General features: G+C 48.7%; 1 protein-coding gene and 1 long non-coding RNA gene across 4 annotated transcripts in view; one reads left to right on the plus strand and one right to left on the minus strand.

Moving 5' to 3' along the window:
- CNOT6L (CCR4-NOT transcription complex subunit 6 like) overlaps positions 1–10713 on the minus strand; it is a 37420-nt gene extending 26707 nt beyond the window's left edge. The window contains exon 1 of one of the 3 annotated variants that reach the window (XM_056355209.1): positions 10178–10713. The gene's annotated coding sequence lies outside the window, so the exon portion shown is untranslated. Of the gene's footprint in view, positions 1–7422; positions 7547–10003; positions 10149–10177 lie in introns of those variants that run through there. The other 2 variants (XM_056355217.1, XM_056355227.1) reach the window with 2 other exon arrangements.
- A 53-nt stretch (positions 10714–10766) lies between these two features.
- On the plus strand, positions 10767–12878 carry LOC130156667 (uncharacterized). The gene is made up of 3 exons (XR_008824555.1): positions 10767–11008; positions 11526–11631; positions 11919–12878. It is a non-coding gene; the product is annotated as an uncharacterized LOC130156667 (long non-coding RNA).
- Positions 12879–12906: the final 28 nt, after the last annotated feature.

Raw genomic sequence — 12906 nt, forward strand, 5'->3', positions numbered from 1 at the left:
GAAAAGCATATTATTTGGATATCAAAAGGGAGTTAGTTCAGCTGCTTCTGTATCTGATTATCCAAATCTTTCCCATGTGCGTTTACACCACACTTAAACTTCTGTATACTGGATGTAGTTTTAAAACCAATGTTGATGAGTAACACGTACTCTTCTAGCTATGTTCCAGCAAGGTGGAAAATGAGAAACTACAGCAACAATAGCCCAAGACAATCTCTGTGGGGATGAGGAAATTCACCTCTGACAGGTGAGATGTGAGTATCTGGAAGTTAAACTATGAGCATTTATAAAATCTGACCACAGCAAAACACACAAAGGCTGTGATGTCCAGTGGGTCAAGACACTACCCAGGGGAGGAGGTATCCTGTTCTTTAAACCAAAATTAGCAGCAGGCTAATTCTGTTGCCCAGAACGATCACTGTAATAGTTTATTGGAAGGAAGCAGGCCGTATGGGAACAAACCCTGAGGTATATGTCAGCTGGCAAGAGGGGTCATGGCCAAGAGCTGAAGTGAATTGTGCCCGTTCCTCTGCCAGAAGATAGGTTGAACTTGGGTTGATTCTTCTGTTCAGCCACTTCAAGGAATTTCATCTAAAGCGCATGCATCACCTACCCAAGGAATAAAAATGTGGCAATTTCTGCCAAAGTTTTTCAAACAGGTCCGTTTTCTGTTATTTCTTAATATGCTAGCACGTGAGAACTTAATTCATGAGTTTCCTAATGTCTGTGTTGGCAAAGGGTTCCTTGCAGTTCCCCCTCCCTCCCCATCATGCTGAGTTTTGGTCATGGTCCTTCGCTGTGGATTCAGAGTTACACAGCCATCAGGCACTGATGCAAATGCTGCGGCCCCGATGCTTGCTTTCAAAGCAGTGAGGTGCCAGGATGTCCAAGTACACATGACACTAAGGACTATATAAACCTGTGAAGAACATAATGATCTCTGAAAGGAAGTTAAAGAAGAGAAATGTCTGAAGCCCCGGTTCTACCAAGTGTCACTCACTGCTGGGTAGCACCCCCCCCACACCCCCCCCCCCCGTTTTAGAGTCTAAAGCAAGAGTACAGACACAGTGGGTATGCGGAAGAGGCAGGTACAGATTCAGGAATGCTGTAGCATTGTTGACAGCTTGAGGCTTTAAAACACAACACCTAATTTTGCAAGTAGAAAATACTTCTGAGTTATACTCATCTCCCCGCATACACATCTAGGGTTGTTTTGTCCATACCAGCAGCCACCACGAAATAAATAGCCATCTATTAAAAATTGAACGGTTCCACATTCACATGCATGGGGGAGCTCTGTTTGGCAGCACCTACGGGTACTACAGCAGGCAGGAAAACATCTTGCAGACTAGGTGTCATCACAGGACTAGTCACTGTGCAGTCCTCAAGTCAAACCATACATCAAAGAATAAAACTGATATCCTAAGGTCATAGCCTCACTTAGGCTTTGCTCCATAAATCTGCAAAAAGGCTATATAATCTTGTAATCTGAGATATGTCAAAGAGATCGTAGTACTGTAAAAATACCAAGCCTCCTATTCTATCCGCAGGTCTCAAACACTTAATGTATGTGCTTCTCTCATCCACTCAAAATATTCCTAATTTATGAGATGAACTGCACTTATTCCCAGTCTTTCACTCCAGAGTGAGGAGAAGGAAGAGGATCATTGCACAGGTACAAAAGCATGCCTACAGACTGAACTACTCCCAGTGGTAAGACATGATTTGGTTGGAGGAAAAAATGCAAGCCAAGGGCCATCTGACAATCTGAACCAGACTCTTCCTGGCACTTGTGACTATATTCTGGTATGTGAGAATTCGTCTGGCCCCGTTTTCCTTTTGCTTTCTTAACTTTCCAAAACAAGAAGGGATTAGAGGAAAGGCGTTCACAAGTGGAAATTTCTGCTGGGTGGATAATTCATCCTGTGTTACTTCCAGGGCCAGTTGTAAACTCATGTAACAGAATAAATATAAATTGAATTTTAAGGTATAGAGGAAGCACTAACCAGTTTTCTGGAACTACATTCCACACTGTCCCAATTGGCCTTTTCCTGCCCAGAGCTGCAAGTTCCATGAGTCTAAGAAAATGCAAAGAGTGTTTTCTTTTACCTGGACAGCACTGTTTCTGACAACTGCTATGCTTTTATGTCCCTTGCAAATCAGTTTTAGAGCTTCCTGCTGGTACAGATAGGAAACTTATCTTGCAGCAGCCTGTGTCATGTGTGCAAGGGCTGAGCAGTGCATACCGATACGTGCTCCGACAAGAAGTGAGTGAACCAACCCTTTCCGAAAGTCCAGGAAACACTGGCAGTTTCAGAGGGCTGGCCATGGTTCCTATCTGCATTTCTTCCCACAGACGACTGGGTGACAACTTTATGCTTTCTTCCGACTGTTTTAATTCTACTCCAGCTCTCAGACTTGGAGCAATGAGAAGAGCAAAGGGTATTCTCCACATGTCAAGGCTGACTCAAGATAAAAGACATTTATTTGAAGGAGATACACCCTGCCTCGTGCCACTGGGAAGCTTACTGACTTCATGCAAGTACATACGGCAAGCAAGTCTCAGGTGTACTTTTGCTTCCACCCTGCAGGAACAAACTCCCTAGCTTACATGGAAGAGAGAAATGCATCCAGAGTATTTGAATGGGACCTTTCCACTGGAAGCTCTCAAATACCTTTTTAGGCCATGAAATCTCTAGCACCAGGAGCAGGAATGGCTGCAGGCCACATAGCTGAAAACACAAAAACCTGCAGGACCTCTCCACTGTTTACAAAACAGGATGGTGATGTCCAGCAAAGCATACAAAGTATGTTTTCTGCTTTCCTGCTTTCTCAATTTTCCTGCCAGTATCACATGGAAAAAACAGTTAAAAATCTGCAGAAGGAAGTCTTCAGTGTGCTTCTCTATGTACCCAACGCCAAGCCAGCGCCTTTTGAAAGAACCTTTAGATTGATTTCTTAGGAAGGAGAAAAAAAAATATTAATTTGTGATTAGAAGGCATAAAGATGTTAAGTCAGATGGAAGCATTCCTGAAAAGCGAGGGGAAAACTAACGGATCAATTAATTCAGCTGCCCTAAAGGGTAAACAGCAAACGAGCACAATCTACAAGCCCTGACTATTATTAACAGCTTGACCAGAAGTCGATGCTTTTTGTAGTTATATTTGTACTTGTGAAATGTGATGAACTAAAAAAATGTTTGATGGACCCTGACACCGAAGCAAAGAGGAAAAAAATGAAGAGGGATGACACTTACATTATTGCTCCCAACGTGAGGTTTGGCTCCCTCAGAGAAGAAACTTGCTAAAGAAAGGTTGTTTCAGGTGGTAATGGACACTCAAAGAAATGAAAACAAGAGCCTTTCTGGGTCTCAAATTCACCCAAAAGGCCTACATCGTAGCACTCAAAAAACTTTGCTTAGCAGCCTGTAAAAACCTCCTTTTCAAAATGATGCGTTACTGAGTCAGGCTTCTGGAGCTGTCAAAACGTCTTAAGAAGAAAACCAAGGCCATTTTTTTACGTGGGGAAAGCTCCCTTTTCAGTGCTGGGACCCCATAAGGTGAAGGCTACATATCCCTTCTGTGTGTAGCTGTGAGCCGTAGCATGGGTATTTCTACAGAGAAGATGATTCCCTTTCCCCCTCACTTTTCGTGAGCAGACCTTCTTCTCCTCCCCACCTGTCCCAAAAGCAGACAACAAAACCTTCCTCCACAGCAACACAAGGCTAAACATTCCTCTCTCTTCGGCAGCTTGCAGAACTGCCTCAGCCTGTGAGTATTTTTTGCGTTTAAAAAGCTTTTAAGGTAGTTTAATTGGGTTTTTAGATTCAGATGGTTGTAAGTAGGAGACTGGGGAGCTTTGACTTGCAGTGGTAGTTAGGGAAGGATTGCTGGCCAGGATAAAGGGCCCTTAGCTGGGAGCTTTGCGTTCCATTCTCCCTTCCAACACAGGCCTCCAGAGACTGCAGGTGGGTGCCCAACTCAGGAAGGGCACAGGCCCATGGGCTCTTTGGAGGAGACCTGCCTCCAGTAGCTTCCCAGCCATAAAAATTCCATAAAAATTCAGCTCTTAGCTGAGGGCACAATAGATTTTTCCTTTATACTTTGTTCAGGGTAACAAATAATCCTGATTCACATCAGCCGGGATGATGGCAGGGTGCTCTGAAGGATTAATCGGTTCTGTCTGTAAACAGCCAAAGATTCATCAATCCTCAAGCTGCAAATGGGGGTGGGGAGAACCCAAAACTAAAACCCCTTCTGAAGATCCATCACCCCATTAACTCAGAAAGTATATGCCCCCTCCTGAGGCTTGGCATCTATGTTCCTAGACTTTTCCCTCAAGTGGATCTACTTGAACTGGAGCCAGGCAGCAGTACTGCTGTTCTGATCCCAAGATTGCTATTTTTGACACAGCCGCTTTTAACCATCACTGTCACAAGCAAGCCTCAACTTGCTTTCAGCAGCAGGGCAATGAGCAAAAACCCTTCTCTTCCTCTCTCCTATGGCTCTGCTCTCACTGTTGTGCTAGAAGTGGAAGTTTCACTTTACCCAACCTGTTTAGTTTTGACAAAAAAGGCAGAAGTATTTAATTTCTCTGCTGCTAACATAGATGGTCCAAGCACCTTTGTTAACAGGACTGTGTTATGAATCTGTGAAGCATGCCTGCAGACAACATACACACAGCGTTAACTTCATTTAAGATAGGCGCCTATACCATCCTGTATTCTTATATCCTAGGAAATCCATAGAGAGTCCTACAGCCCTTTTAATCTCATTTTATATACCTTTCTCAGAGAAAAGGTAAAGCTCCTTTACAGGCAAGCAGAATGTGAAAGACAGCCATGTGGCAAATGCTAAGCATAAACAGCTACAATGCCGCGCCATCATAAAATGCCATTAATCATTTACATCAGGAAATGCTACAGTAAGGGTGAACACACACAACCTTATCTGTTCCGTGTGTACACATGCAGGTTACAAGCTTTAGTCAAATTACTTGTGTGCACAACATGCAACAGCTAAATGGGGTTCTGTTCCTTGGCCCTGGGTGCTGGCTTCGTACAGCTTCAAAAACCTCTCTCTTCACTAACTGCGCATGAGTTGTAGCTAAAATTGTTTGGAGCTGCTTTTTCTTCATCTCGGAGCATTTTTATTAGGGCTGGTCTAATGTCTCCTCATAAAAGGGATAAAATCTGTTTCTTGTAGAACATCATTTAATGCATTTCTGTCTTATATAAGGCATTTCTGCCTACCTTTAATTGTATTTTCAATGATCAACTCTTGAACCCTAGAGGGAAAGCTTTCTGGCAGTGCCTGAACACTGTTCAGTTACTTCTTGATCCTCTGTAGGGAGATGCGCAAGCAACTGCAAAAGTTGTTCTTCTCAACAGGATTCCAGAGCAACTTTTCTGGAGATGTTTTCTTCCAGTGCTCTCTTTTATCCAGTTTGGGGTTGGTATTTTTTGTGGATTTTTTTTTCTTCTTGTTTTCAGCTCTAAGAGAGGACTTTTCTCCCAAATAACAGAAACGAAGTCATGTCCAGTACCTTGCCATTACAGGTAGGTGTCACATAGCCCTTTTGTGAATTTACCAAGCTTCAAACACAGCCAGTCAGCCTGTTCAGCTAAAGGCTTTACATAGTCCTCGGCACCCTGCTCTGAGATCTACACCAAGGCACTCCTGAAAAAGGCACAAATGGATGCAGTAAACCCTGTGCATATAAAGTCTTTTTGCCATCTCCTGCAGGATACTTCAGAGATTATTGTCCCCTCTGAGCTGTTTGATCTTTTTTGGGGTGGTCTTGTGGCTGGAGGTACATGTGTGAAGTTTGTTGACAAGGACCAGAGATACGTAAGCCTTTTAAGATGGGAAGGAGAGCAAGAGAATTCCAGAAACTTTGCCACCAGCTAAAGGTAGTGATAAAGAAACATCCTAAGACAGTCTCTTTTTTTATCATTACAGGTGAGATGGAGAAGCTGTACAGACAAATCACTGAAACCCAAAGAATTAATCAAAAGGTGAAGTTACACAGTATTGTCACTGTTGGATCTAAGAATCAACACTTTTAAAACACATGAACACCCTGCAGCCTCCATCCTGTTTTGTTTATTTACTGTCAGGTTAGTGAGAGAAAGTGGCTGAACACAGGGTCTGATGCGTGGCAGGGCTGGGAGCATTCCCATTTCCGGCACCAGCAAAGTTCAATCAGCTCAGTGGGGATAGCTGCACCATCAGAACAGCTTGCTGCATGTTTTGACAGGTACATTAACTGACAACCTGATAAATGGAGGAGAATGCACAGCTCTTGGATTTAGTCACAATTTCTACACAGCTTTCCAGAGCGAAGGAAGACCTGACAGCTGGCTGTCGTGTGCAAGGTTAAGTGCAGCATTTTAAAGGCAGCTTGCTCCACTAGCCTGAGCCATCTTTACAGTGCAGGCAGATCTCCTTGAAACAGGAGAAATGTTCTGTTAAATTGAAGCAAGCAAGTAACAAGCACCCAAGCCTTGATTACAGGCTATGATCAGGAGAACCACAGAATTGGGGGGGGTGGGGTGCGGAATATTACAAGAGGCTTAGCATTTAATGCTCTAAAGTAGTAAATCCACAGTAAATCCTCCTGAATCTAAATATGCCTAAGACATATTTTAACTTATTTTTTAAAGTTTTCTCAAATGCCGTCTTACGCTCCCAAACAACTAAGCTCCACCACTACATTTGCTTTCTCAGTATTCTGCAAATCAGGTTACATCCAGTGCCTTGAGTGCCTTTTGGCATCCCAAAAGTTCCTCCCAATAACTAGTAAGCAAGCCATTTATTTGTAGTTATCTCCCCTTTTAAACTTAAGTAACCCAAAAGTGTCCAACGGATTAAAGCAGATCTAGGCAGGTTTTTTTGGCAGTTAAAGAAAGTTTGCTCTAAAGTTAAGCACGTTCCTGACACATAATTTTACCACTTAAAAACAGAATGACCTCAGAAAGGTTTTAGTAAGAAAAAAGAAATACAACTCCCCATTTGTGCACGCTGACTCTGAACAAAAAAGGAAAGCAGGTGCTGTGATCTACCTAGATGTAAGTTTTTCTTCTCAGTGTTTTAGATTTAAATTAAGACTTACCCAGTGTGGAAATTGATTTTTTTGCCAGTGCTGCTTTTCATTTTACTACTAGAGTCCACACACACCTTGGGATCACTTCCTGACTTATTTCTTGTAACACTGGTGTGAAAGCTAAATATTATTGTGCTTAGCAAACTCGGTCAAAAGCCTGTCTCGCTTTTTGCAAAACCAAGGTTGTTAATGAAAAACAACCACAGTCCCCATAGGAAAAAAAATAAAAATCCCAGCTTATCACATGAAATGTGAAATGTAAGTTTTATAAACACCCTCAGAGGGGAAGAAAACAAGTAGAGCCATAGCATCACTTACTTCCAGGAGAGAATTCCTACTGCAAATGTGACCGAGCTCCTACAGACTGTGGATGGGAAGAGGAGAGGCACACACAGAAAATACACCCTGACCAGCCATACCTTCGAAGCCAGGGAAATAAATGTCCTGTGCTCCCAGGGAAATAAATGTCTGATTACACTGCATCTCTGAGCAGCAGGCTACCAGGATAGGGAAAAACACCCTTTAAAAACGAAAACAGGCTATATCAGTAAAAGTGCACTTTTGCAGATAACTGCTTCTACAGCTGGGACTTCTGCTGGCACAGCTATGTCAGTCACGGGTCACACTTCGTCACAGAGCTTGCAGACAGAGCTGTGCCAGCAGAAGTTTGCCACATAGACCTGGTGGGAAACTCAACAGCGACTAAAACGAATCTGCAAAGTTTGATGTTTTTCGTGCCACTGCCAAACTAAGTTTTTCTAACAGTCTGATGATGGGTGGTCTCACTCCTTTGCCGCTGACACATTAGGATCTTGGCTTCCAAGGAGAGAGGAAACCTAAACTTAGCCGAGGAACGTGGCAAAACCTATCAGCCATTTACATTGTGCTTTATCCTTCAATTAAATACACAAACTAAATTAGAAAGAGCCCCTGTAGGAAGGAAAGATAACATGGAATAAATTAAGCTGCTGTACTTAAGCACTCAGAGTAGGCCACCCTCGCTTTTAATAGTAAGAAAAGAACAAAACTGAAAGTGTTTAATGGGATTTGTTTAGCAGACAGCAAAGAACTGCAAAATTCCCACCATTCAGTTAAACTGAACAGTCAAACTGCAATGGGACTTTCATCATCTTCAAGCATCTTTGAAGACAGCGGGCAAGGAGATTTAATGCCTGAGTTGATGTTCAAACGTAAGTTCTGTTCAGATGAATCGACACGATACTGTGGGTCACGTGTATGGAGATGCATATCGTTATTCCAGAGCACAGAACCACAAGATGTCAGAAGCATGCACTGCCAATCTGCTCTGGAGCAAAATTACAAAACGAAACTGTAAATAACCTCCCAACACCCTCTGTGGGGGAAAAGAAAGCCACAGGCAAGTGCTGTGGTGCCTCCGAACCCATTTACATTCACTAATGAATCAAGCCGTCCGAAGCAGAGGGCTGTGGAAAGGAGAAAGGCTACGTACAGGAAGTCAGGTCAGGCTGTGGCGCTTGCACACCGTGCAAAGTAAACCTCACACGTAAAGCCTGCCTGCAGCTTTTGTGAGGTATTGCTGGCACGTGGCTGTACCTGAAGAGGGCTGTGTGTCGGAAGAGTGACATTTGGCAGTACAAATTGCGCCACCGCTTCCTATTTTGATAGGGAGAATGCAGAAATAAAATCACTGGCAGTGCTGTGTTTGTAAAGGCCGTGCTCCACCTTCGCCAGAGCCTTCTGGCCCTCCAAATTGGGATACAGCTTCTAGGAATTCCTTGGGTTGTGTCACAGGGAACACTTTGTTGTTAGAAATACTGTACTTTTTTTTTTGTTTAGGGGAAAAAATAAAAAGCACCAGGACAAAAACATCTCAAAGGAGTGGCAGAGCTAAAAATAGACACATTATCATCACTTTCATTATCAGCTATGTCTACACACTCACACACACACACACACAAAGTACGACTGTGAGCAACATCAGGATGAGGTGTTCTCCCCTCCAGGTTAGTTTCAGGTTGCGAGGGAGCATGTTTGAGCTTGGCTGAGCAGCAGAGCGTCACGGAGAGGGGACGGCACAGGCATGAATTTCAGTGCAGCAGCCCCCCTTCCCCGGCTTAAACGAGGCTATCTAGAATTCTTATCAGCAGGCCAGCTCCTGAGAAGTTGTAACTCCCCAAAGCAAATACTTAGCCTATGCAAAGTTTCAAAAATGGCTTGATAAAGGCTGGTGGCTAAATATTTCAGAAAGTCAGAAAAAACTCAGTGTGGCCACGAACCGGCAGAAAGCAACCGAGCCCTCCGCCATATTTACCAAGAGTACTTAAGTTTAGAAAGCAAGCCCCAAACTGTTACAAAAACTCAAGTGTTTAGGCACGTTATTTTATTCGCAGTCACTGCTGCCTGAGGTTGAAGCCCAGCTTTTATTGCAGGTGACATTCCCGCCATGTGCCTTCTACGGGATGGCTGTGGACCACCGGGAAAAAGTGGGGAGACCCTCGCCTCCCCCAAAACACCCTTCCCTCGCCACAAACAACCTCCCCTCCCCCAAAACACCCTCCCCTCGCCACGAACACCCCCACCAACCCCACCGCCGGGTCCCCACGGCGCCGGGCGAAGGTCCCAGGGCGGGATGGCGGCCGGCCCGGCGGGGAGCGGGGCCCAGCTCTCCCCCCACACGGCCCGGCTTTGCCCCGTCGCTGCCGCCCTCAGCCGGGGCTGCGGGGTGAGCCTGGCAGCCCCAGAGCAGCCCGGGGGACGGCTGCCAACGCCGCCGCGGCCCAGCCCCCTGGGACGCCCCCGCCGCCGGGCCCAGCGCCGGGCCCCCCGCGCGCCCCTCACGCCCCGGCCCCCCGCGGGGGTCTTGTCCCCCCCCGGGCCGCCCCTCGCCGGGGACATGCCCGCAGCCCCCGCTCCCTACCCGCACGCACGGCTCGGCGAGGGCGCGGAGCGGCGGCTGCGAGGCGGCCCAGGCCGCGGCGGCCGCCCCGGGTGCTGGCCCCGGTGCTGGCCCCGGTGCTAGCGGGGCCCGACATGGCGGCGCGGGCCCGCTCCCCCCTCAGCACAGGAGGCCCCGCCGGGCCGCGGCGCTCACCTGCATCCGGCGCGGCAGGGCGGCGGGGCCGGCGGCGGCAGGGCGGCGGGGCGGCGGCGGCGGGCAGCAACGACATGCAGGCGGCGGCCCGCCGGGGAGCGCGGCCGGGCCGGGGACGGAGCCGCGGGGCCGGGGCGGCGGCGGCGGCGGCGGCGGCGGCGGCGGCGGGGAGGAGCGGGCCGGGGCTCGGCAGGGCGGAGGAGACGGAGGCGGGGACGGGCGCGGGGAGGCGGGAGGCGGCGGCGGGAGGCGGGCGGGGACGGGGCCGCAGCGCGGGGACCTGGGGCACACGCGGGGCCGTGCCACCGCTCGCCCTCCGCACACGCCGAACCCTGCAACCCCGCGCGGCAGCTGCCAACACCTGCCCCGGCGCGGGGAACGACACCGGCCCCGGGGCGACACCGCCAGGGCCCCGAGCGGCCCGCGGCGAGACGACACGCCGGTTTTACCTCATGATGTTGGCGGCAGCCAGGAGCCCTCTGCGGGGCGGGCGCCGGGGGGGCGGCTGTCAGCGGCAGGGCCCGCCGTGCCCCGTGGGTGCGGGGGGATTTCGGGGTGTCCGCAGCCCCCCCAGTTCGTGGAGGCAGGAGGAGCAGGGGGCCGCGGGGTTGGCAGCGGGAAATGGCAGCCTGCGAGGCCGTGGGGGCAGCCCCCCGTGTTCAGCGTGGGGTTTGAAGGGGCAGGCATCTCTTCAGTGTCCGTCACAGCTTGTTTCTCCGCAGGCAGCAGCTCCTGTTTTTTGCGAGATCTTTTCCAGCGCCTACATTTCAGTTGTGCAGAGCTGTGTGAGGCGGGGATGCTCTTCTGGGCAGCCAAAGCAGGGAAGCGCAGGTAAATGGCACTCCCGTGTTGAAGCCCATCTTCTCCCAAGCACAGCAAAATCCGTGTAGTGGCCGTTCCCGCGTTCAGTCAGGAGGAACCTGGGCCTCCCGTGAGGGAAAGATGGATTGACAGATAAAATAAAAGCAGCAACCAGGGGCAGGGAGGGAGGGAGGTCTTTGCGGGCTGACCTATGGGACAGCCCAGGTGGGAAAATGGTGCTGGGAGGGAAAAAAAGCATCGGAGAGGTGCAGGGAGGTGTCTGAGGGAGCAGCAGGGGGCAGGGGAAGCACAGGCTGGGACAAGAGATCAAGCCCAAGAGCTTTTTATTCGAACTTGCTTTCTACTGCAGCTGCCTGGACTTGTGATGGACCAAAAAAGCTCATTTATGCTCAGAGAACAGGAAGCACCAAAGGAGCCTCTGCAGTAGCTCCTTTGGCTATAGGGGTTTTGATAGGAAGCAGGCTGCGGAGCGAGGGAGTGATCTGGAGTGGGTGCATGTTAACCGTGAGCCTGTGTTCCCTCCCAGGGCCAAAATCCATGACCTACAGCAGCGACCTTGTGTCTAACAAGGCTCAGAAGGAGACTGAGGAGTCATGGCAGAAGACCACAGGTGCATATTAAAGAGTCACATGGTGAGTCTTGTATTACATCCGCTACCTCTATAGGAGACATACATGCCTAACAGCCATGTGAAACGAACCCCTTTCCCCAGACCTGCTCTGCCTATGTGTTCTAAATTTGTACTTTTTCACTCCTGAGACTTTTGAACCAAGGAGGACTTTCCCCCTTATCACCCTCACATCTCCCTATCTCGAGCCTTTCCCAGGACACTGAGTGTATAGTTACATTGGACAAATATATCTCAGTTTTGTTATGACTTGTTTTATATACGTGCATTTGTCTGATTTAAAAATAACAGTTCTAGTTCAAGAGGCTCCCTGCCGTATCAGGGAATGCCAGGTGAGATGTGAACATCCAACAGCCACTTTGCAGCGCCCGTGGTCCCTATGGAGACAAACGCTGCCATTTCTCTGGAAAGTCTGAATCATCTTGCACCGCAAGAAAACAACGAAGTGTCATTGCTAGTCAGGTATTTTACAAATATTTCCACACAAACCAACAGACAGGATGAGCTTGAGCTCAGGAGTTTCGAGCAGGAAGGACTTGACTGGATGTTAAAGAATTTTCTTGGACATGGATTTGTCAGGGAGGGGAATGAAACTGCAGGAGTCAGGACGTTTCTAGTCAAAAGCACATCAGTGTGGAACAAACAGCCCCCCTTTTAATGAGCATGCATGTCGCAAGAGGCAGGATTATAGTTTATGGCATAGATCTGCCTAGCTGGGGAGGTGGTGAAATGAAGTCCTTCTCAACGGGTGCTGCTCCACCAGTAGGTTTGTAGATCGGGCAGATCTCTTCCCAACCCATTTGCAAGGGAATGAGAGTGATGGGGAGCCAGAAAATATTTTTCTTGAGTTACTTGGGACTCACAGCAAAAAACATTAAGCGAGAAACGGCCAACACTAACCCACACAGATGTTTCTTTTGGGCAGAAACATGCCAGTTTTGGAGGGAAGTGGCTCTGGATGCCTGCAGCCCCCCGGAGCCACCACCATGCCGGGTCTCTGACACAGGCCCTGCCCACTGAACACCTTCTTGAGGCGGGGTGTGTGTGTGTCAGTTTTATCCGCAGGGCTGCGGGGACAACCCCGGTTTTGTACCGAGGCCGCCTTTCAGGCCGGTTAAGAACCGAGCTTTTATCGGGCACCAGCCACAAGGCGGGAAGGGGGAGCGGCGCGCTCGCGGAACGGCGGGCGCCGGCAGCGGCGGCGGGCGGACGGCGGTAGCGGGGCACCGGTGCGCTTCCGGCCGCCGGCGGAAGTGCTGCCGCCCCCCCCCCCCCCCCC

The sequence above is a fragment of the Falco biarmicus genome, chromosome 1 (genome assembly GCF_023638135.1).
Source record: "Falco biarmicus isolate bFalBia1 chromosome 1, bFalBia1.pri, whole genome shotgun sequence".
NCBI classification, from domain to species: Eukaryota; Metazoa; Chordata; class Aves; order Falconiformes; family Falconidae; genus Falco; species Falco biarmicus.